Raw genomic sequence first — 25,805 nt, 5'->3', positions numbered from 1 at the left:
GTGAGCTGAGGCCATCTGCAAACTTCCTGCTTGCAGGTCTCAATGCATCTGAGCATAAGAGCACCTCTTCCCCTCTCAGGTCAATTACTGAGGCTTAAATCATCTCAGGTGCACTAACAGTGCTGGCCACCAATTGGTGGAAAGGTCGTGACACTGCAACCTACTGGGACAGGAAGCCAAGCTGAGCCTTTAAAACAAAGTTATTTTCTCAGGTGACAGATATCCAGACTGGGTCCTGATGATGCTTATTCGACACATTCTTGGATGCGTTGGCTGAAATGAAGAAAGGGCCATCCTTTCCCCAGTGGCAAGAGGAGGAAATACAATACAAGCTGCTTTACACTTTTTAGAGCTCAAACATGTAAGGAAGTCTTGTCTGAGTAAATGGGACAGTGAGTTCTGAGGTCAGTGATGATGGCCAACTTTGGAGCCTTTGCACAAAGGTTACTTTCCAAAGATCCATGAAAATACTGAGCCCACTAGGACATTTTGTTTATATGCAGTTTCCAACTGCCAGAGAAGTTCAGAACTGTTGCACGAGGGGCCTCCTCAAGATTTCACTTCAGATGTGCTATTCAAAGCATAAAATAACAGGAAACAGATTTTAGGGATCAAGGTTGCTCTTTTCATTCCTGGTGTGGGAATAGTTTTAGAGATGACTGGTATAGAAAAAACTGTGCAGTCTGCAGGGTACAAGTCGAAGTTGCTTTCATACCCAGACTTCTCCTCCTGTGAGGTGGGAGACTGGGTCCTCACACTTCCGAGGTGGTCCTCTGCTTTGGATCCAGCATTCTAATTGTGGAGAGATCCCTTTCTGGCCCCTCTGTGAGGCTAGTTGACCCAGCAGGCATGGATCATGAGCAGCTGCAAGAGAATGAAGATGGGAGACATGATCAGGCAGAACCCTAGCTCCCAAGTCTGCTCCACCAGGTTCTGGCACAACATCTGGAACACAAACTTGAGGCTGAGAACCGTGAGGATCCATAAGAGGTGGAACATGGACAGCCGCTTCTCTGCATCCTGGAAGAGACGCACGGCAACAATGGTGGTGAAATAGGTGCTAAACCCTTCAGCAGCAAGAAAAGCCTGAACACATTCCACCAGGAGAGGCCAGGGATCAAACTATCCACACACAGCACCAGCAGCACGGACAACACCAGCAGGTCCAGCAGTGCACAAAGATCTCAAGGTGGCAAAGCCCAGCCACTGCACCAGCTCCTGGAGTGAGAAGATCATGTGGCAGGAGGAGTGCAGCCCAGGCCGGATTAAACATTTCACCCTCTTATCCATGCGGACCTCACCAGAGCCTGCCATAGCCAATGAGCAAAGAAGAAGCAATGAGCCACTCCACTTGCCCTGATCCTCTGCCCAGCAGGCCGAAGATCCCACTACCCCAGCCAGGGACTCAGCACAGGCAGCCAGTGGACTCCCAGCTGGCTGGGTTGCCATGCCCCTCCAGACGCAGCTCCAGAGCATCCAGTAGTATTTTTTTGTTTTGTTTTCTTTTGTTTTGTTTACAATTCTTTGTATTTCTGTGACATCAGTGTTACTTCACCTCTTTAATTTCTGATTTTGTTTATTTGGGTCCTCTTTCTTTGCTTTTTGATGAGCCTGGCTAGAAGTTCATAAATCTTGTTTATCCTTCCAAAGAACCAGCTTTTGGTTCTACTGATCTTTTGTATTACATTCCTAGTCTCTATGTCATTTATTCCCACTATGACCTTTATTATTAATTCCTTCCTTCTTCTTGTTCTGAGTTTTTCTTGTTGCTCTCTTTCTCTTTCTTTATATTGTAGGGTTAGATAACTTATTACCAATTTTTCTTGTTTTCTGAGATAGGCCTGTAATGCTATGAACTTCCCTCTCACGATTGCTTTCACTATGTCCCATAGATTTATATTGTAGTGTTTTCATTGTTATTTGTACAAAGAATGTTTTTTATTGCTTCTTTGATCATTTTTGTAACCCAGCCATCTAGATTAATAAAAGAGAAGCATGCAAATTGACAATCTCTCTGCTATGCCCACAAGCCAATCAGGAGCAAGTATGCAAATTAACCCAACAAAGATGGCAGTCACCATGGAGCTGGAGCAAACAGGATGCTTGGGTTGCCCCCAGTTATGGAGGAAGCCAAGTTTCCCACCCACCCTGGCCTCCACTCAAGGAGTGACTGTGGGCCTATGTTGCCAGGATGGCGTGGCTAGCCTGAAAATGGCCCTTAGTCCCTTTCCCAGGCTAGCCACACCCCCATGGGGTGAGGGTCCCCTCTGGGGAGCATGACCAGCCTGCAAATAGCCATAAGCCCCTCACCCAGATTGGCCAGGCACCCCAGCAGGAACCCCCACCCTGAAGGGGGTGTTGCCAGCTTGAAAACAGCCCTCAGCCCCTCACCCAGGCTGGCCACATTCCCCCAGTGGGGATGGCAGGCCTGCAAATGACCACAAGCCCCTCACTCAGACTGCCCCATGCTCCAAGGGAACCCTCACCCTGATCTGGGACACCCTTCAGGGCAAACCAGCTGGCCCCAAACTATGCACCATGCCTCTATTTATACTAAAAAAAAAAAAAAAAAAAAAAAAAGGGCAATATGCTAATTAGACTGGGAGACCTTCTGGACATTCTTCTGGACAAAGCCATGGTGTCAGGGCCAAGGTAGAGGCAGAGGCCAAGAGAAGAGGGTAGTTTTGGGTGATAAGGCTAGGATGAGACACCAGTTGTGGGTGATCAGGCTAGTTGAGGGAGTCATTGAGGGTGATCAGGTCAGCAGGGGTGAGGGGGCAGATGTGGGTGAGCAGGCTGGCATGCAGAGTGGTTAGGGGTAATCAGTCAGACAGTGAGCGGTTAGGTGCCAGCATTCCCAGATTGCGAGAGGGATGTCTAAATGTTGGTTTAGGCCCAATCCCTATAAACCAGCAGTTGGACATCCTTTAAGCAGTAAGGGGTCCCAGATGGGAGAAGGTGCAGGCCAGGCTGAGGGACACCTCTCTCTCTGTTCACAAAAATTGTGCACTGGGCCACTAGTTGTTTAATAGGATGTTATTTAGTCTCCAAGTGTGTGATTGTGGGTTTTTGTTTTTTTTTCTCTTTTCATTGTAGTTGATTTCTAGTTTTATCACATTGTTATCTGAGATGTTTGACATGATTTCAGTCTTCTTGAATTTGTAGAAACTTAGCCTGTGTCCTAATATGTGATCTACCTTTGCAAATATCCCAGTTTTACTTTAGAGAAATATTTATTCCATGGCTTCTGGATGAAATGTTCTGAATATATCAATTAGTTCCATCTTATCTAGCGAGTCATTTAGGATTGCTGTTTCTTTGCTGTCTTTTGTCTAGAAGACTTATCCAGTGATTTCAATTGGATATAAAGACCCCTACTCTGATTGTATCGATATCAATCACTCTTGTAATATCTTCCAGAAGTGTTTTAATGTATTTAGGTTTCCTTTGTTGGGTGCATCTATATTTACCAGAGTTGTATGCTCTTGTTTCATCTATCCCTGTAGTATTTTGAAGTGGCCTTCCTTATCTCTTCTTATGGCCTTCACTTTGAGGTCCATTTTGTCAGATAACAGTGTTGCTACCTCAGCTTTCTTTTTAAATTTCTATTTTCCTAAAAATTTTATTCCATCCATTAGCTTTCAATCTATGTAAGTCCTTTGTTCTGAGGTGGGTCTCTTGTAGACATTATATATAGTTGTAGAATTTCTACTCAGCCAGCCTTCATGTGGTTCTAAATGATGTTCATTTTGTCTTTTAGTTGTAGTTTTGAAATTGTTGTGCAAGGCAGCAGTTTAAGTGTTTGCCTATGCCACCATCTTGGTTACTCCCACATTGCCCATTTTTTTTTTTTTTATTGGGTTGTTTGTCTTCTTTTTGTTAAGTTGTATGAGTTGCCTGTAAATGTTGGAGATAAAACATTATGGGAGATAACACTGGAAAATATATTTTCCCATGCAGTGGGCTTTCTTGTTATTTTGTTAATGGTTTCTTTTGCTGTACAAAAGCTTTTTATTTTGATGTAGTCCCATTTATTTATTTTCTCTTTTATTTACATTGCCCTAGGAGCAGTATCTGAAAAAATTGCTTCAGCTTTTTCTGCCTGTGGATTCCTCTAATATTTTTTATAGTTTTGAATCTTACATTTAAGCCCTTTATCCATTTTGAGTTTATTGTTGTGTATGATATAAGTTGGTGGTTCAGTTTCATTTTTTGCATCTACATGTCCAATTTTCTCAACACCATTTATTGAAGAGACCATCTTGACTTCATTGTATGTTCATGCATCCTTTGTCAAATATTAATTGAGCACAGTGGATTGGGTCAATATCTGGGTTCTCTACTCTAATCCATTGATCTATATGTCTGTTCTTGTGCCAGTATGAGGATGTTTTGAGAACAGTAGCTTTGTAATACAGCTTGATATCTGAATTAGATCTCTCCTACTTTGTACTTCTTTCTCAGCATTGTTGCAGCTATTCAGGGTCTTTTTTGATTCCAGATGAATTTCTGGAGAGTTCTTTCTAGGTCTGTGAAATAAGCCATTGGTATTTTAATGTGTAGTGCATTGAACATATAGATTTCTTTGGGCAGTATGGACATTTTAATGATGTTGATTCTATCAATCCCTGAACATGGTATGCTCTTCCATCTTTTTATGTCTTCCTCTATCTCTCTTTTCAATGTCTTGTATTTTTATTAGTAGAGGTCTTTTACCTCCTTAGTTAAGTTTATTCCCAGGTATCTTAATTTTTTTGTGTGTGATGGTAAATGGGATTTTTTTCTTATTCTCTCTTTCTGTAAGTTCACTGTTGGTATACGGAAATGCCGTAGATTTCTTTGTGTTAATTTTGTATCCTGCTACATTGGCAAATTCATTTGTTAAGTCTAATGATTTTTGATGCAATATTCAGGTTTTCTATGTACAGTACCATGTCATCTGTGAATAATGACAATTTTACTTCTTCTTTTTGAATTTGGATCCCTTTTATTTTTTCTTCTTGTCTGATTGCTGTGGCAATCACTTCCAGTACTATGTTGAACAGGAGTGGTAAAAGTGAGCATTCCTGTATTGTTCCTGTTCTTAGTGGAAATGATGTTTGTTTTTGCCCATTGAGTATGATGTTGACTGTAGATTTATCATATAAGGCTTTTATTATGTTGAGATATGATTCCTCTATTTCCACTTTCTAAGCATTTATATCAAAAAAGGGTGTTGGATTTTGTCAAATGCCTTTTCTACATCAATTGATATGATTATGTGTTTTTTTTTTCTCTGTCTTGGTTTATGTGATGTATCACATTTATTGATTTTCAGGTTTTGTACCAGCTTCGCATCCCTGAAATAAATCCCACTTGATCATGGTGTATGATCTTTCTAATGTAATTCTGTATCTGGTTTGCTAAAATTTTGTTGAGGATTTTAGCATATATGTTCATCAGGGATATTGGCCTATAATTCTCTTTCTTTGAATTCTTTATCTGATTTTGGGATTAGGGTAATGCTGGCTTCAATGAAAGAATATGGAAGTGTGCCTTCCTCTTGAATTTTTTGGAACAGTCTGAGAAGAATTTATTTTAGTTCTTTGTTGAATGTTTGATAAAAGTCCTCTGTTAAGCCATCTGGTCCAGAGCTTTTGTTTGCTGGAAGCTTTTTGATTACTGTTTCAATTTCATCAGTAGTTATCAGCCTATTCAGGTTTTTTGAATCTTCCTGGTTGAGTTTTGGAAGCTTGTATTTTTCTTAGAATGTGTCCATATTGTCAAGGTTGTCCAGTTTGTTGAAGCAGAATTATTCATAGTATTTTTTTTTTTTTTTACAATATTTTGTATATCTGGGGTTAGTTGTTACATCACCCCTTTCATTTCTGATTTTATTTATTTGGACCCTCTCTCTTTGTTTCTTGGTGAGCCTGGCTTGAGGTTCATCATTCTTGTATATCTTACCAAAGAACCAGCTCTTGGTTTCATAATGTATTATTTGTTTGTTTGTTTGTCTCTGTGTCATTTATTTCTGCTCTGATCTTTATTATCTCCTTTCTTCTCATTATTGTGGGCTTTGCTTGGTGCTCTCTTTCTAGTTCTTTAAGTTGTAAGGTTAGATAATTTATTACAATTTTTTCTTATTTTTTAAGGTAGGCTTGTAGAGCTATGAACTTCCCTCTCAGGACTGTTTTCATTATGCCCCATAGATTTTGGATTGTTGTGTTTTCATTGTCATTTGTTTCCATGACGCTTTTAATTTCTTATTTGATCTGTTTGGTAACCCAACCTTTGTTTTATAGCATGTTATTTAGCCTCCAAATGTTGAATTCCTCCCACCCCCCATTATTTTTATTGTACCTGATTTTTAGTTTTATGCCAGTATGGTCTGAGGAGATGCTTGTTATAATTTCTTTCTTCTTGAATTTGAAGAGACTTTGACTGTGTCCTAATATGTGGTCTATCTTTGAAAATGTCCCACGTGCACTGGAAAAGAATGTATATTTTGTTGCTTTTGGGTGAAATGTTCTGAAAATGTCAATTAACTCCAAATGATCTAGTGAGTCATTTAGGGTTGCTGTTTCTTTGCTGATTTTTTGTTTAAAGGATTTATCCAGTGTTGTCAGTTGGGTATTAAAGTCTCCTACCATGACCATATTGCTAACAATCTCTTTCTTGATATCTTCCAGAAGGTTTTTTGTTTGTTTGTTTGTTTTTATGTGCTTCAGTGATCCTGTATTGGGTGCATATGTTTATCAGAGTTATATCTTCTTGCTGAATTGCTCCCTTTAGTATTATGTACTGTCCTTTCCCATCTCTTGTTTTGGTCTTTACTTTGAGGTCTATTTTATCAGATATAGGTATCACAACCCCAGTTTTTTTTCTCCTTTCCATTTGCCTATAAAATGTTTTCCCATCCCTTCACCCTCAGTCTGCATAAATCCTTTGTTGTGAGGTGGATCTCTTGCAGACAGAAAATATATGGGTCATGTTTTCTTATCAATTCAGCTACCCTGTGCCTTTTTTGGAGGGTATTTAATCCATTTACTTTTAATGTTATTAGTGACAAGTACTTGCTTATTGTCATTTTTTTCTCACTTTTTGTGTTTCTTCTTACCTTTCTGTTTCTTCTTTTTTACAGCAGTTCCTTTAGCATTTCTTGCCTTTCTGTTTTGGTAGTAAATAAACTCTCTTAGGTTGCTAGTGCCTGTGAAGCTCCTGATTCCACCTTCAATTTTAAATGATAGCCTTGCTGGGTATAGTATTCTTGGATTCAGTCCCTTGCTTTACAGCACTTTGTATATTTCATTTCATTCCCTTCTGAGATAATCAGTTGATATTCTAATAGGAGATTCCTTGTAGATAACTTTCTGTCTCTCTTTGACAGCCTTTAAGATTCTTACTTAGTCATTGGTGTTTGCCAATTTAATGATGATGTGTCTTGGTGTTGGTCTTTTGGGGTTCATCCTGTTTGGGACTCTATGTGCTTCTTGAACTTGCATGTATTTTTGTGTGTGTTTTGTGTGTGTGTGTGTGTGTGTGTGTGTGTGTGTGTGTGTGTGTTTTGGTGTTTTTTTCTTGCCAATATCAGGGAAATTTTCTGTCATCATTTCCTCAAACTGATGGAACAACTACTACTCTTTGTTTTTCTTCCTCTCCTTCTGGTACCCTTATTATATGAATGTTGTTTTGTTTTGAATTCAGAATTTCTACTGTGTGGCAGCATATCCTTGTCTGTACAGAATCTCACCCAGCAGGGGATCCCAGTGGCTCCCAGACACTGTCTAATGAGTGGTGTGCCCTGGATGCCTGCAAGTGGGAAATGACAGAATGTGGTGTCCTGGTGTCTAGAGTTCTGCCACTGGGGAAGGGGAAAGTTGCACTTACTGCTGCAGGAGTAGTGCCCCCTTGGAGGTGCAGGTCCCAGGTTCCACAGGTCTGCAGGTGAGGCAGCAGGATTTTGGCTGTAGGGTTGTTCGGTTGCAGGCAGTGTCAAAGGCCTGTTTGGGTGGTGGTGCTGATAAGTTACTAGAAAAGGCTGCTCTCCCTTCAAGATGGCAAGGGCTCTGTGTCCAAGTCCCGCAGTCCAGGGAGTGCCCATAGTGGTGGTAGTCTCTCCTTATCCAAGAGAGCCTGGTCTTCCAGGCCCTGCTGCTCCTGCAAGATTTAACTTTCCCTCACTCACTCACACATACACACCACACACATTCACACACTCTCCTTTCATCCCTTTACTCACTTCCTCTCCCTCACCTCAGTCCTGCCAGCTGCCATCTTAGGTACCTCTCTTATTACTTTTAAGATTCTCTCTTTGTCTTTAATTTTTGGCATTTTAATTGTAATATGTCTTGGCATAGGTCACTGGGTTAGTCTTGTTTGGTACTCTCTTGTGCTTCTGAGATTTGTGTGTCCATTTCTTTTTTAAGGTTAGAAAAGTCATCCATCATTAATTCTTTAAATATGTTTTTTATAGCTTTCTCTCTCTTTTCTCCTCTGGTACCTATATTATGCAAATATGGGTATACTTGATGTTGATTCCATATACTGTGTTGTTTTTTAATTATTTTTCTTTCTGCTATGTCAATTGAGTGTTTTCTACTATCTTTTCTTTGAAATCACTGATTAAATTCTTTTCATCTAATCTGCTGTTAATTCTATCTAATGCATTCTTTTTTTTCAGTTGTGTTCTTTATTTCTGAATGCTTTTTATGTTTTTCATCTCCATTTTTAAGTTTCAATCTCTTTGCTAAAGCTTTAGCTTGATTCATCTACTATTCCCCTATTTCCACTGTACATCTTTATAACCAGTATTTTAAACTCTGCATTTCAGCTGAAACCACTTTGGCTCAGTGGATAGGGCATTGGTATGAGGACTGAAGGGTCCCGGGTTTGATTTCGGTCAAGGGCATATACATTGGTTGCGGGCACATATCTGGTAGGGGGTGTGCAAGAGGCAGCTGGTCAATGTTTCTCTCTCATCAATGCTTCTAGCTCTCTGTCCCTCTCCCTTCCTTTCTGTAAAAAAAAATCAACAAAATATATTTTTAAAATAAATAAACTGCATTTCATAGATTGCTTGTCTTCTTTTTTCTTTTTCTTTTTTTTTTCTCTCTTTTTTTTTAGTTCTTTTTTCTGGAATACTGAAAAATATTACCATTTCTTTATCTATCTAATTTTTTTTAACTTAGGACATATTTCTGTCTCCTCGTTTTACCTTTATCTGAAAAACTATTAATATATACTGTAAAATCAATAGCCATTGAAGTATAAATAAACTTATGCAAACACAAGAAAGGGAATGGCTTAAAAAACAAAACTAGCTGGTAAAAACATCAACCAAAAGAAAGTTGTTTTGATTTCTTTTAATGTACTGTGAAATAAAGAAGTAAACAATGTGGGTGGCAAAATGCTGTATCAAGATCAGTAATATAGGGAAGGTTGGTTTATTTAAAGAAAGTCAAGAAAGAAACTGTAACACAAAAATGCTATAATGTTAAATTTATCAAGAAGTTTAATAAATTATATATTTACTTCCAAAATATTTATTATATACCTAATCTGTGCTAAAACTATGGTAGGTACTGAGGACATAAGATTGGCCAGAGAAACATGGGCATGCCCTCATGGAGGTTATATTCTAGCAAGGAAGTCGGGTCTTACATAAGCAATAATAATTAAGTGTTATGAGCATTGGTAGAAGGTAAATTGTTTAGGACTCTCATCTGCTAGTGAAGAAAACATACACACACTAAGGCAACCTAGCTTAATAAATAAAAAGGAATATATTTGTTCATATATCTGAAGACACCATTTATAGACATACCTACAAGTGATTTTTGATGCAAGTATTTAAATGATATCAGCAAAAATGATTTCTTTCATTTGATATTTTAGTTTTCTTCTTGGGGTTGGCTGCATTATCCAACTTGCTCTTATCTTTTGGAGATAGCATAACAATAACAACCATCATCTCATCTCATCACAGGAAAAGCAGAAAACAAAAAAACACTCTGCCAACAGGGTCTCAAAATCTGAGATTCACTTTTATTGTATAAATTTTTATTATACACACACTCTGAAGCAATTATCATGCCCTGAGAAATTGATATATTGATTGTCTCATCCAATATTTATAGCAATTATCTCATGGAATCATTTACTATATTATGCCATATTTAGCCAATGCACCCACAACTATTTTTGTTAGACCTATCAATAGATTTAGATATCAATATGTCAATGTTGTTACTGAGCATTGTAAAAAGGTATGAATACCTTCCTAAATAATCTCTTCTCTCCCAGGCAAGCGTGATGCATATTAACAGAAATTTATTGACAATTACTTTATTTACCCCCTTTCTCACCTTGAGTCTCAAGCTACAAGAATCTTAATGAGGCATTCTAATGTTAAATGATATAATCTAAGAATTTGATACTTCATCAAAGCAGATGGTATATGATATCTAGCATTTTTTTAATACTTTTAAATCTTTTATATTTTATAATATTGAATATATTTAGAATCTTATGCTTGACATGTACCCTATAACTGGATAAATACAAAACAATCCAAACATATAACAGCTATTTTTTTAAAAATTATCTTCCTGAGAGAAAGGAAATGGTGATGTCAGAAAAATTAAAACAAGACAAGCTTTGGGCCAGAATAAATATGATGATGCTCTGATTCTTAAGTCATTTAAGGATCCCCAATATACATGTTATCAGCCTCAGATATAATATGTATTAATTGTTGAAAGACACCTGTGGAATAGAACTTGAAAGTCCCTATGAATTACATATTTCTCCAAAAATTTTGGTTACATTTTGAGAAAGAGAAGATGGAAATAAGAAAAAAGTAAAATAAGTCATAGAAAATAAGAAGGAGCCGAAACCGGTTTGGCTCAGTGGTAGAGTGTCGGTCTACCGACTGAAAGGTCCCAGGTTCGATTCCAGTCAAGGGCACGTACATTGGTTGCGGGCACATCCCTGGTGGGGGGTGTGCAAAAGGCAGCTGGTCAATGTTTCTCTCTCATCGACATTTCTAGCTCTCTCTCTCCCTTCCTCTCTGTAAAAAATCAATAAAATATATTTTAAAAAAAGAAGGAAAGAAAATAAGAAGGAAAAAAGTAATTAGTATCTTATGTTAAACAACCTGACACAAGGTACTTATTATGCTGAGGTAGAAATTTAAAACTTTAGAGTGCATAAAATCACTTGAGAAACATATTTAAAATAGGGATTTTTGAGCCCTGCTTCCAGATATTCTGATACTATAAAATTTAGTGGAACCTAAAATCTTACCTTTTTTTTTAAATGGGTACCTTGGGTGGTTCTGATGCTAATGGTCCCAGAATGATATTAAGAGAAAAATATTTTATGGCTAAATAAAAAACAGATATGTTTAACAAAAATTAATTTTTAAAACTACTAGTCATTGTAACTAAAGGGAGAATGGAAATATCAGTCCAATCTCTCATTCATGAGTAAATCCCACCAACTAGATTAGTTCTGTTTCACAAATGCAAAGCTATATAAAATAGACAACAAAAATAAAGATCAGTTCTTGGAAGCATACAAATAGTAGAATTTAAGATAGTGATATCCTTAAGAAGTAACATCATGAAGATATGCTGCATTTTTAAAGTAAAAACAGGTCGATCCAGAAGGTTCCTTGGAGATATAGATGTCTCTGGAATAGGCATCAGATCAGCACTATTCATTCTATATGTAAGCATTTTAGCAAACTTCCCTAACAAATCTTGAGTTCTGATTGATTTCCAAAATTATTCCAGGGGATGTTGGAATAACTCATCTGCAGAAACAGTGAATAGTAGGTAATTATGGTCTTCCACATCTACCCATACACATCCAATTTCTGATTCATCAGCTTACATCATGTAATGTAACCAGAGAAGAGAGCAAAGTATAAGCAAACTACTATCCATGCAAATGTCTGTTTATTTTCAAATCTACTAGTAACCCAAGGAGTCTGCTGTGGCTTTATACTGTCTAGCAATTTTTCTAACCAGTTAATTCCCATAAAATTGATTTCTGCTGGACTTGCACAAATTTTCTGTATTGTACATTTTAACAAAGCCTAAAGTCTATGGGTAATAACTAAAGATCTAATTTTTTTTAACCTCTGAATCTTATAAATCTAGCCTTATAAACATATCCAAAGACAGTTTTAACTATAATTTGAATGTCCAGAATAAATAACATTTTTATACTGCCATGACACATATTATACGTGTGTGTGTGTGTGTGTGTGTGTGTGTGTGTGTGGCGGTGGGGGGTGTATATATAAGCAAAATTTCAAGTAAAAAATATTTTTATTTCTAATGGAAAACTCTAATATTTTTTTCTTTTTAACCAATGTTCCTTTATTTTAAGAAGAGAGGGGAAAAAGACTAAAATCAATATAACATAGTAACTAAAAGCACAGATTACGAGTTGAATTTGAATCTCAGGTTTGCTACCACTTTTGAGATTTGTAGTAAATTTTCTTAAATATCAATGTGCTTACCTCTACCATGGACACAAAAATAGCCTACCTTATAGGATTGTTGAGAGTATTAAAAGATACAATCTGTGAAAAACACTTAACACAGTGACTGTAACATAGTAGGCAATTATAACAATGATGTTGTTTATCAAATATCTACCTTAAGAATACAAATTATGGGAAAAAATCACATTCCTTCATTAGTTTCTCATGGAATTGTTAAGAGACTCAACTCAAATGGTTGCAGAGAATATTTGAAAAAATTTAAGTGACTTGAAAGCACCCTGGAACTTCTTACATTTCACACAATAAAGGAACCAGAGTGGCAGAGAATAACTTTTTAATTACCCTTCACTGTAACTCATGATAAGATGTTTATTCTCAAACCATTAGCTACTGTTTTAGGCTGTGTTAAAATCAAGGCATGAAACATTTCCATGCAGCCCAGATTACTGCATTGTTGAGAGGACCAATAAGGCAGTTAAAAACTAAATTCACTTTAAAAGGATAACCAAAATACTGATGAATCTAAAAACTCTATATGCCTGAAAATGCTGATTTTCTTCTAAAAGTTATTCTGTTCTCCCACAGTGACGAAACACCTAATTTTAGCTAGACATTTGACCACCAAAAATAAGATTTTCCTTACAAGTAGATTTGGCTATGTGACCTGATTCTTCAATAAAACATAAGCAGAGGTTTCTTGAGGCAACTTCTTTTTTTTTTTTTTTTTTTTTTTTTTTTTTTTTTTTTTTTTTTTTATCAATCTTTATTGTTCATATTATTACAAAGGTTCCTCATTTCTTCCCCCCTCCACCAGGTTCCCACCCCACCCTCCGCCCCCTCCCCATCCCCCATTGTCCTCATCCATAGGTGCACAGTTTATATTCAGTCTCTTCCTCCCTCCCTTTCCCCGGTAGTAAATCCCTTTTCAGATAGTAAATCAGTTACTTAGCATTTTCTCATATCAATAATACCTCCACATGCCCAATGATACACTTCATACAAAAGACATTTACAAATAGGTCAATCAGCCTCATCCAGGCCCCACCCAAGGCACTCACATATCAACACCCTAGTGCTATACTAACTCAACACATCCAGATCTAAGCCTTCATCACTTGATTCAGCAGACCCTCAAGTTCCCACAAAAGTTTCCAGCCATGTCTGACAGGCAGCCATGGGGCAGGGGCAGGTGAGGAGTGAGCTATTCCGGGCCTGGCTGCTCTGGGCCTGGCCTCTGTTGCTCTGGTTCGTTCCACAACCAGCTGCTTCGGGTCTGGTCACTGCCGCTCCCGACCTAGTTGCTCTGGACTTAGCTGCTGTTGCTCCGGGCCTGGCCTCACCCGACCCAGCTGCTCCGGGCCTGGCTGCTCCCAGCCTGGCAGCCGCTGCTCCGGGCCTGGCCGCACCAGACCCGGCTGCTTTGGGCCCGGCTGTCCTGGGCCCGGCTGCTCTGAGTCTGGCCGCTCCCGGCCTGGATGCTCCAGGCTTGGCTACTACTGTTCTGGGCCTGGCTGCTCCCAACCCGGCTTCTCCAGGCCTGGCCACTCCGGGTCTGGGTGTTCCTGGACTGGCCACCCTGGGCTTGGCTGCCTCAGCCTCAGGCCTTGCTGCCACCGCCCCAGGTCTGGCTGCTCCAGTGCTGGCTGCTGATGCTCTGGTTCTGGCTGCTGCTGCTCCGGGCCCAGCTGCCACTGCCTTGTGTCTGGCCACTCTAGGCCTAGCCGCCGCTGTTCCAACATTCTGTCCTTTTTTTTTTTTTTTTTTTTTTTTTAAAAAAAACACTCATTTATGTTGCAATGTTGGCTGGTGAGTTGAGTTCTGACTTAGTCTTTGATTTTTCAAGATCTTCTTTGTATTCTTTCTTAAGTAATTTTACTATCTTTTGCTCTCACTTGATTTCTTCACATTGAGAACTTCTTTGGTTTCTTCCTCCTTGTCCTGGGAGCTCAGCAGGTTGGCCTGTGGCACCCCTTTGTTCTCCGCGGGCTCCTGCGCTGCTTCAGCCTGTTGCCGGGGTCGGCAGCGCCCAGGAAGCAGCCCCCGGCCTTGGCTCTGTTGCCCGCACTTAGTGGTCAAAGGCTCAGGGGCACTCCCCCCCTGGGGGCCCCGTCGCCTGGCTCCTTGCTTGCCCCCGGCTGGCCGGCGTCCAGCAGGGGCTCCTGCTCCCCGTCGCATTCCTCCAGTCTGGAGCCTTCTTTCTGGAGTCTAGGATCAGAGTCAACAGACTGTCCTCTGCGCACAATGTGGGCTCCAACACGGCCTGGCCTCCTGTTTCCTTCCGTCCAGGGCAATCCCGCATCAGAGTCAACATTCCTTCCCTTGCAAGCAATGTGCTCAACTCCGGGGCTCGGCCTTTCGCCGCTCTCCCAGGACTCTGCCTCACAGTCCTGTCTCCCTCTGCTTGAGCCTGGGTCCCCAGGGATTGGCCTAGAACTGGGTTCAGAGCAGTCCGGACTGAGGCTCAGCGCCACTGGAGGCTTTGTTTCATCCTGCTAGGGAAATTCAGCATCAGAGTCAACATTCAGTCCTCTGGGCGCAATGTGCGCGTGACTCTGGGGCCCTGCTTTTCGCTGCTCCCCTGGGATTCCACCTCACAGCCCCGTCTCCCCCTGCCAGAGCCTGGGTCCCCAGGGTCTGACCCATAACTGGGGCTCAGAGCTGCCGGTTCGGGGGTTCAGCCCAGGCTGGGGGTTTTATTTCCTTCCTGCTAGGGAACGCCAGGCAGCACCCAGCCTTGAGGCAACTTCTTAAAACTTTTCTTAAAAGTTAGCCAATGCATAATTTTCTCACTTTCCTCCTTTGTCTTTTTCTTTTTTTATTAAATTTATTTGGGTGACAATGGTTAATAAAATTATATAGGCTTCAAGTGTACAATTCTATGATAATCATCTATTTATTGCATTGTGTGTTCACCATTAAGTCAAATCTTCCATCACCATATATTTGATTCTCTTTACCCTTTACCAAACCCCACCCCTCTTTCCTCTGATAACCACACTATTGACTATGTCTATAAGGTTTTTTTTCTTGTTTGTTTATTTATTTCATTCAATTTTATATCCCACATATGAATGAAATCATATTATTCTTGACATTTCTGTATATTTTGCTTAGCATAAGATTCCCAAAATCCATCCATGGTGTTCTAAATGGCAGTATTTTATCTCTTCTTATAGATGTGTAGTATTTCACTGCATATATGTAACATATATTCTTTATCCAATCATCTATTGAAGGACATTTTGGTTGTTTGTCCTTTTTCTTACATGATAGTTGAAGGAAGAACATGATGCCTATATGGGATCAGGCACTTTAGACCATGATATTTTAGAATGGAGGATATCACAGGAAAATAATAAACTAAAAATCTTGAGTCTTAAATGTTTTGTGAAGCAAAGCACCATACATACTTCCTTTATCTACCTACAAGTAGATTTACTCTCTCATCAGAGAAGACTAAAACCCAGTCAAGTATCATAAGGCAAGGTCAGAAGTTGACTTCCAGAAAAGGTTACAGAGCTAAAAAACTAGATAGGGTAGACAATTGTTTGGAGACTGAGAAACAATTACAGAAAACATCTTAATCTATATTTTACATAATAAAGTAATAATTTTCTAACTTTTAAAGTTACTATTTTTTTCTTTTATTTTTTTTCTTCCTTTGTGTTCCATCATTCAGCTTTTCATCTCTTTCAGTCACTGATCCCAGGTCAGAAGGCATTGCTTCAAACTTCAAGGAAATTTTGGGATAGATCGGGTTGTGAGGAAAACCAGCATTCTAGCTTCTTTTACGGGTCTTAGGAGAAGGGAATAAAAGGTTCCTGCCTCCAAGAGGCAGCTCTGCTTGGGAAAGCGGTCCTGGGCAAAAGGACTTTTAGGATTTGATCATGGCTACTCCTATTTTCGCTCCCATCTAGCCTTTCAGTTTATGGTTGCTTAACTTTCAGTTGTCAAAGCCTTCCAGTTCAGCCTCCCCTAATCTCTCAAGGGCCCATGCTAGCTCCTTGTCTACCTGCCAGGGAATCCATAGGTCTCAGTATTAGCAGTAAAGGTAGGAAGCAAGTGCTGCACTCCCAGTCTTTAGTCAAAAGTGTTTCATGTCCAGGGAGGGACAAGCCATGGATTACTGGACCCTGGGGTAAGCCAAGCCTCAGCCTGCTACCACTATAACTGGTGTATTAATAGAAAACAATATATATCTAGAACAGCCTGACTTCCTGGGAATCATGGGTGAAAGCAGAGATAGCTAAGACACATTAAGATGTTTTGTGTAATTGTCTCTCAGTCTCCAAACAATTGTCTACCCCATGTTTTTTGACTCTGTAATCTTTTCCTGGAAGTCAACTTCTGACCTTGCCTCATGATACTTGGCTCGGTTTGAGTCTTCTCTGATGAGAGAATAAATCTACTTGTTCCTTTCACCTCTGGTTTTAAGATACCTTCCAAGTTTCCATCCCACAATCCTTAGCCCTCTCTGGGCAAAGCAGCATTTTGGGAATTGGTTCCTGTACTGCCTTTATGTCATTTCACAAAATGAACTTCTGCAAAGGAGTTGGAAAGGAAGAAGGTGATTACTATGCAGGCACATGGAGGGGCATAAAGAAGAGCTTGGTAGATTACCTCCCTCCTAAAAAAATAAAATAAAACCAGAATTACCAACAAAGTAAGGGCTCAAAAACATGCAGGAGAAAAAGAAAGGAATGAGTGTTGTTGTAGTTGCAGTGGAAAGAGCCAAGCTTCCCAGAACGTATCCTATAAAGACTGCAAGAAGCAGATAAGGGCAGCCCCAGAGACAGTGTTGGCCTTGTGTCTCTACCAAAAGCCTCAGACTGTGCTCCCTGCCTACCAAGCCCAAGGCCTGGGCCCAAGATTCAGTTTGTCCTTCCCACAAGCCTCAGACTGTGCTCCCTGCACTTCAAACGCACAGGATTGGCATCAGACCCACATATCTCAGTGCCTGGATCCATCCATGAGAGCAAAAATGGGGAGACAAAGAAACAGCCCTCAAATGAAAGAAAAGAAGTCACCAGAAAAGGAACTAAATGAAACAGAGGTAGGCAGTATGTCAGAATAAGGATCATACAGTTCCTAAATCAATAACTTATGAAAGAATCAAGAGAAATAAAAAGCCATATTGCTATAATAATGAGCAAAATGAAGGTCTGACTCATTTGTGGAATATAGTAAACAGCATAAACTGATGAACAAAAATAAATCCAGAAACAGAGAGGCATCAAACTGACTGTCAAACCTCACAGGGAAGGCAGGGGAGTGAGGCAGGGGGGGGGAGGGGGGAGGAGGGGGTAAGAAATCAACTAAAGTACTTGTGTGCATGCATATAAGTATTATCAATGAACAGACACTAGAGAGGTGAGGGCATGTGCTGAGGGGCAAGAGTGGCTGGGGAGAGGTCAATGGGGACAAAGGAAGACATGTAGTACTTCAATCAATAAATTTTAAAAATAAAACATAGGCATTAAAATGTCAGACATCTCTCATAGCAATATTTCTGCTAATATATCTCCAAGGGAAAGGGAAACAAGAGAAAAATACAAAATGGGACTACATCAATCTAAAAAGTTTTTTTCACAGCAAAAGAAATCATCAACCAAATGAAAACACAATCCACTGAATGTGAGATCATATTTACCAATGATACTTCTGGTAAAGGGTCAATATCCAAAATTTAAAAAGAACTTGTGAAACTCAGCACCAAAAACAAAAAAATCCAATTGTTGGGCATAGGACCTGATTGCAAATAGACATATGAAAATGTGCTTAATGTCACTAACCATTAGACAAATGCAAATTAAAACGACAATAAAATATTACTTCACACGTGTTAGAATGGCTATCATCAATAAATCAACAAACAAGTGTTAGCAAGTATGTGGAGAAAAGAAACTCTCATGCACTGTTGTTGGGAAGGCAAGGTTAGTGCAGTTACTGAGGAAAGCAGTATGGGGTTACCTCAAAAAAATTAAAAATGGAACTGCCTGTTACCCAGCAGTTTCTCTTCTGGAAATATATATGAACAAATCCAAAACACTAATTTGAAAGAATTTAATGCACCCCTATGTTCATTGCAGCATTATTTAAAATTGCCAAGATTTGGAAGCAGACCAAGTGTCCATTGGTAGATGAGTGGATAAAAAAACTGTGGTACAGCCCAGCTGGTGGGGCTCAGTGGTTGGGTGTAGACCTATAAACCAGGAGGTCATGGTTCAATTCCCAGTTGGACTATATGTCTGAGTTGCATGCTCTATCCCCATTGTGAGGTGTGTGAGAGGCAGCTGATCAATTGTTCTCTCTCTTCATTTTTATTTCTACCTCTCTCTTCTCTTACCTTTCTCTTTGGAATCATTAAAAATATTTTAAAAAATAAAAAAGCTGTGGTACAATGATATATCACTCTGCCACAAAAAAAGAAAAAGAAAAGAAAAGAAAAAAGAAAAAAAAAGAAAAAAATCTTACCATTTACCATTTGCCAACAACATGCATGGGCTGGTAAAGCATTATGCTAAGTGAAATAAACCAGTCTGAGAAAAATAAGTACCAGGTGATTTCACTCATATATAAAATCTATTGAATAAAATAAACTAACAAAATAGAAAGAGACTCATAAAAAAAAAAACAGACTGACAACCTGTCAGAAAGAGAGGAAGTAGCATGGCTGAGTAAAAAGGTGAAGGGATTAAGCAAAAACAAATCAAAACCAAACCAAACAAGTAAAAACAAAACAAAACAGAAACACACACAGAGGGAAAGCAAGGTAGGAAAGTAGAAGAGGTTATAGGAGGGATAAATGTTGATGAAATGAGACTTGATTTATGGTGGTAAATACACAATACAATATACAGATGATATACTATAGAATTTTACACCTGAATACTATAATTCTCTTAAACAACTAGTAGAGGCCTGATGCACAAAATTCATGCACTGGGAGTGGAGGGATGTCCCTCAGCTCAGCCTGCACCCTCTCACAGTACAGGAGCCCTTGGGAAATGTCCAACTGATAGCTTAGGCCCACTCAAACATCCTTAGAAAGCAGGAGAGGCTCCCCCCACCACCACTGTGTTCACCCGTTGTGAGCCTGGTTTCTGCCTGAGTGACACTCCCCTGTGAGAGAACACTGATCATCAAGGGACAGATCCTGCATTGGGCATCTGCCCCTTGGTGGTCAGTGTGCATCATAATGACCAGTTGCTCCACTGTTCAGTCAATTCTCATATTAGCCTTTTATTATATCGGATGTCACTGAATTAAGTAAAAATAAATAAATAAATAAATAAAGAAGAAAGACAGAAAGAAAGAAAGAAAGAAAGAAAGAAAGAAAGAAAGAAAGAAAGAAAGAAAGAAAGAAAGAAAGAAAGAAAGAGAAAAATAACAAGAGAAAGCCTGTCTTGTCTTCTTTCTTCTAGAATCTGGGATATGATTCTAGGAGACATTAAATTATTGTACATTCACCCAGTAGACTAGTTCATTGGAAACGATGAGAAAGCTTTCCATAGACTGGCAAGGAAATATTTATTAAGTAAGAAAAACAAGGTAAAATATCAACATGATGGAATACCTATTTTCTTCCCTTAGCATCAGTGCTCCTGATTCTGGGATCTTTGGACTCTGACTGGGATTTAGCATACACCATTGTACACCTACCCTCCATGTAAGGAGCCTGTGAATTTACAGCAAAACTTAAACCATTGGCTCCATGGTTCACAGATGTTTGGACTCCAACTGAATTACACCATCAGTTCTCATGGTTCTCCACCTTGCATGTAGTAGATTGTGAGACTTCTCAATCTCCATAGTCAAGTGAACCAATTCATGTAACAAACATCTTTTTATATCCTAAAAAACTAAAAGATAAAGTAGAAGGAAGAGAGGTAAAAAAAAAAAAAAGAATTGTATACCCAAGTTTAAAAAGGTTATATTGGATGGCTAAAGTATCTGACCAGTTTATTTAGCCTGAAGGGATATATAAAAATGTACATGCTTGACACACCAAATTTTATGACTAATAATTTTGGTAGTTTCACCTATTCATCAGTTAAGCTTCCATTCATAATTCAGAAATGTCCTTATGTCCTTTCTGATAAACTAAAGAAATTAGAACAAAGTAGAGTTTATGAACCCTAGAAGAAAACCACAATATTGGAAAGAAGGTTTGAGAGAAGTGCTGTCACATGAGAGAACCAGACTATAGGATAAAAGAGTAAGATAGAGGCTTAGAAAGTGTCTCTTGCTAAATACAGAAGCAAAGTAGCATGAGTGCTCTATACCAATGAAGAAAAGGAGGTAGAAGTAATGGTGGAACTTTTGGGGAGCACAAGAGACTTGCTTGGAAAGTTGTAAGGAGGACATTCTGAGTAAAGGGAAATGTGTGAAAGGCCACATGCCCTGTTTACCAGAATTCCAAATTAGGAGAGACTTAGGGGTGTGTCAAAGGAGGCACCCTTAATTATTCCTTGACCTTTTCAAACAAGTCTGTGCATATGAAGACCCCAAGGTGTTTACTGGAATCCTTATTTCCCCCCCCATATTTTTTATTGTTTAAACTATTACATATAGTAGTACATATATCTCCTTTTTTTTTCTCCATTGACCTTCCCCCAGCCTCCCCTACCCCATGTCACATGCCCTAATCCCACCCTCACAGTATCTTGCGTTCGTTGGTATGCTGATATGCATGCATACAAGTCCTTTGGTTGATCTCTTTCCCCTCTCCCCCACATTCCCCAGCCTTCCTGATGTAATTTGACAGTCTGCTCAGAGGTTTACTGCCTCTGTATATATCTTTTGGTTCATCGTGTTCTTTATTTTCCATAAATGAGTGAGATCAAGTGGTATTTTTCTTTCATTGCCTAACTTATATCACTTAACACAATGCTATCCAAGTCTATCCACGCTGCTGCAAATGGTAAGAATTCCTTCCTTTTTATAGCACTATAATATTCCATTGTGTAGATGTACCAGAGTTTTCTATTCCACTTATCTGCTGATAGACATTTAGGCTGTCTCCAAATCTAAGCTATGGTAAATTGTGCCACTCTAAACATAGGGGTGCATATATATTTTCTGATTGCTATTTCTAGTTTCTTGGGATATATTCCTAGAAGTGGGATTACTGGGTCAAATGGAAGTTCCATTTTTAGTTTTTTAAGGAAACTCTCCACAGTGGCTGAACCATTCTGCATTCCCACCAGCAGTGCACAAGGGTTCCTTTTTCTCTTCCAGCACTTGTCTTTGGTTGATTTGTTGATGATTACCATTCTGACAGGTCTGAGATGGTACTGCATTGTCATTTTGATTTGCATCTCTTAGATAATTAGTGACTTTGAGCATGTTTTCATATGTCTCTTGGCATTCCTTCTGTCTTCTTTTGAAAAGATTATATTTTAGTCCATTGCCCATTTTTTATTGGATCATTTATCTTCCTTTTATTAAGTTGTATAAGTTCCCAACAGATGTTGGAGATTAAACCTTTATCAATGATAACATTTTCAAATATTTTCTCCCATATTGTGGGCTTTCTTGTTGTTTTGTTGATGGTTTCTTTTGCTGTGCAAAAGCTTTAATTTTGATGTAGTCCCATTTGTTTATTTTTTTTTTAGCTTCCATTGCCCTAGGAGCAGTATTGGTGAAGAAATTGATTCAGGATATGTCTGAGATTTTCCTGCCTGTGGATTCCTCTAGTATTTTTATGGTTTCCCATCTTATGTTTAAATCTTTTATCCATTTTGAGGTGTTTTTTTGTTTGTTTGTTTGTTTTTTTGTAGTTGATGGTCTAGCTTCATTTTTTGCATCTACCTGTCAAATTTTCCCAACACCATTTATTGAGTAGACTGTCAACTCCATTGTATTCTCTTGGATTCTTTGTCAAATATTAATTGAGCAGAGTGGTTTTAGTTGACTTCTGGATTCTCTATTCTATTCATTGGTTCTTGTGCACATACCAGGTTGTTTTGAGAACAGTGGCTTTGTAATACAGCTTGAAATCTGGTATTGCGATCCCTCCTACTTTGTTCTTCTTTTTCAGGATTGCTGTGGCTATTCAGTATCTTTTTTATTCCAGATGAATTTTTGGAGAGTTTTTTCTAGGTCTGTGAAATATACCATTGGTATTTTAATGAGTAGTGCATTGAATCTTTAGAATGCTTTGGGTAGTATTTTAATTATGTTGATTCTACCAATCCATGAATAAGGTATTTTTTCCCATCTGTTTACATCTTCCTCTATGTCTTTTTTCAGTGTCCTGTAGTTTTCCACATATAGGTCTTTTACCTCCTTAGTTAAGTTTATTCCTAGGTATCTTAATTTTTTGGTACAATAGTAAATGGGATTGCTTTTTTAGACTCTCTGAACATTCACTATTGGTCTATAGAAATGCCATAGATTTCTTAGGGTTAATTTTGTATCCTGCTACATTGCCAAATTTATTTATTAAGTCTAATAGTCCTTTGATAGAGTCTTTAGGGCTTTATTATGTACCATATCATGTCATTGGCAAATAAGGACAGCTTTCATTCTTCTTTTCCACTTTGGATGCCTTTTATTTCTTCTTCTTCTCTAATTGCAATGGCTAATACTTCCAGTACTATGTTGAGCAGGAGCAGAGATAGTGGGCATCCCTGTCATGTTCCTGTTCTTAGGGAAAATGGTTTTAGTTTTTGTCCATTGAGTATGATGTTGGCTTTGGGTTTATCATATATGTCTTCTGTTATGTTGAGGTATGATCCTTATGTTCCCATCTTGTTGAGAGTTTTTATCAAGAAAGTCTGTTGGCTTTTGTCAAATGCTTTTTCTGCATCAACTGATATGACTATGTGGTTTTTGTCTCTCAATTTGTTTATGTGATGTATCACATTTATTGATTTGGAGATATTGTACCATCCTGTATCCCTGAGAAAATCCTACTTGGTCATGGTATATAACCTTTCTTTCTTTCTTCCTTTCTTTCTTTCTTTTCTTTTTTTAATAAATCTTTATTGCTCAGATTATTACAATTGTTTCTCCTTTTTTCCCCATAGCTCTCTTCCACCCAGTTCCAGCCCCACCCTCTGCCCTTACCTGCCCCCAGCCATTGTCCTCATCCATAGGTGTACGATTTTAATACAGTCTCTTCCTATACCCCCACACCCCTTTACCCATGATAATTATCAATCTGTTCCCTTTCTTTGCCCCTGATTCTATTATATTCACCAGTTTATTCTGTTCCTCAGATTTAAAAATATATATTTTATTTATTTTTTTACAGAGAGGAACAGAGAGGGATAGAGAGTTAGAAACATCAATGACAGAGAAACACCAATCAGCTGCTTCTTGCACAGCCCCTACTGGGGATGTGCCCACAACCAAGATACGTGTCCTTGTCTGGAATTGAACCTGGGACCCTTCAGTCCACAGGCCAATGCTCTATCCATTGAGCCAAACCGGTTTTGGCTGTTCTTCAGATTTTTAATTCAAATGATTTTTAGATTCACTTGTTGATATATATGTATTTGTTGATCATAATTTTTATCTTTTTTCTTCTTCTTCCTCTTCTTAAAGAATACCTTTCAGCATTTCATATAATACTGGTTTGGTGGTGATGAACTCCTTTAACTTTTTCTTATCTGTGAAGCTCTTTATCTGCCTTTCAATTCTGAATAACTTTGCTGGGTAAAGTAATCTTTGTTGTAGGTTCTCGCTATTCATCACTTTGAATATTTCTTGCCACTCCCTTCTGGCCTGCATAGTTTCTGTTGAAAAATCAGCTGATGGTGGTATGAGTGCTCCCTTATATGTAACCAACTGCTTTTCTCTTGCTGCTTGTAAGATCCTCTTTTTGTCTTTTGCCCTTATCATTTTAATTATGATGTGTCTTGTTGGGGTCCTCTTTGGATTCCTCTTGTTTGGGGTTCTGTATGCTTCCTGTACTTGTAAGTCTATTTCTCTCACCAAGTGGGAGAAGTTTTCAGTCTTTATTTCTTCAAATATGTTTTCAGTATCTTGCACTCTCTCTTCTTCTGGCACCCCCACAATTCTGATATTGGTACCTTGAAGTTGTCCTAGAGGCTTCTTACACTACATTCAACTTTTTGGATTCTTTTTTCTATTTGCATTCCCAGTTGAATGTTTTTTGAATTTCAAATATTTGACTTGATTCTTGTGTTCCTCTAGTCTGCTGTTGGGTCTCTGTAAAAAAAAAAAAAATTTATATATATATATATATATATATATATATATATATATATATATATATTATTTATATTTATATTTATATTTATATTTATATTTATATTTATATTTATATTTATTTTATATTATTTATATTTATATTTATATTTATATTTATATTTATATTTATATTTATATTTATATTTATATTTATATTTATATTTATATTTATATTTATTATATTATATTTATATTTATATTTATATTTATATTATATTTATATTTATATTTATATTTATATTTATATTATTATATTTATATTTATATTTATATTTATATTTATATTTATATTTATATTTATTTCAGCCAGTGTATGTTTAATTTCTAGTTGGTCCTTTTTCATATCCTCAAGGGACTCACTAAATTTATTGGCATTTTCTAGGAAATTCTTGAAAAACCTTATAACCGTGGTTTTGAACTCTATATCCAGTCATTTGTTTTCCTCCATTTCATTAGTTTGTGATAAGTTTCTTTTTCTTGGCATTTTTGCTACTTCCCAGAGTTGGTAGGATTGCTTTGTGTGTTTGGTGTCCAATATGGCCCAGTGGGTCAGTCTCCCCAGTTACCTGAGGTAGACATTCTTGGTGTTCCTTTTTGTGGACTGCATGTACAGCCTTGTTGTAGTTAATCTTGATTGATGTTGGTATTCCTGGGAGGAATTGACCTCCAGGCCAATTGAATGTGAATATCAGCTGTGTCTACTCTGGGATACCTTTTGTATTGCAAAATTGCAAAAGCCTCTGTGCTCAGGTTGGATGGGGTGGAGTCTCAGGGCTGAGCAGACAGTCTTGGCTTCCCATCAGCCCTGCCCTTGTGGGCTTGCCTGAGTTTCTGCTTGACATCTCTGATTCCCCCTGCAAGAGTGTGAGTGCCTCAGGGACTAGCCCGAAATTTGGTTGGGTCTCTGTAGTCTGGAGCTTCTGACTCCTTTCACTATGTAGAGGCCGCAGCAACCTTCATGGTCAGACCTCTCTGCTTGCACTCACTTGTGCATGACTGTAGACCCTGCCCTCTGGAGCTCCTGGATTCCCCAGTCTCCCAGGCTTTGAATCTTTGGGTGCCTTTCTCTACAGTCCAGACTCCACCT

General features: G+C 38.5%; 1 pseudogene; it reads right to left on the bottom strand.

Annotated features, from left to right (window-relative positions):
* Positions 1-592: 592 nt before the first annotated feature.
* LOC118728459 lies at positions 593-1,236 on the bottom strand (annotated as a pseudogene).
* Between the last annotated feature and the right edge of the window lie 24,569 nt (positions 1,237-25,805).

Source organism: Pipistrellus kuhlii, unplaced genomic scaffold (assembly GCF_014108245.1).
Source record: "Pipistrellus kuhlii isolate mPipKuh1 unplaced genomic scaffold, mPipKuh1.p scaffold_m20_p_3, whole genome shotgun sequence".
In the NCBI taxonomy this organism is placed as follows: Eukaryota; Metazoa; Chordata; class Mammalia; order Chiroptera; family Vespertilionidae; genus Pipistrellus; species Pipistrellus kuhlii.
This window is presented reverse-complemented; position numbering and strand designations above follow the sequence as displayed.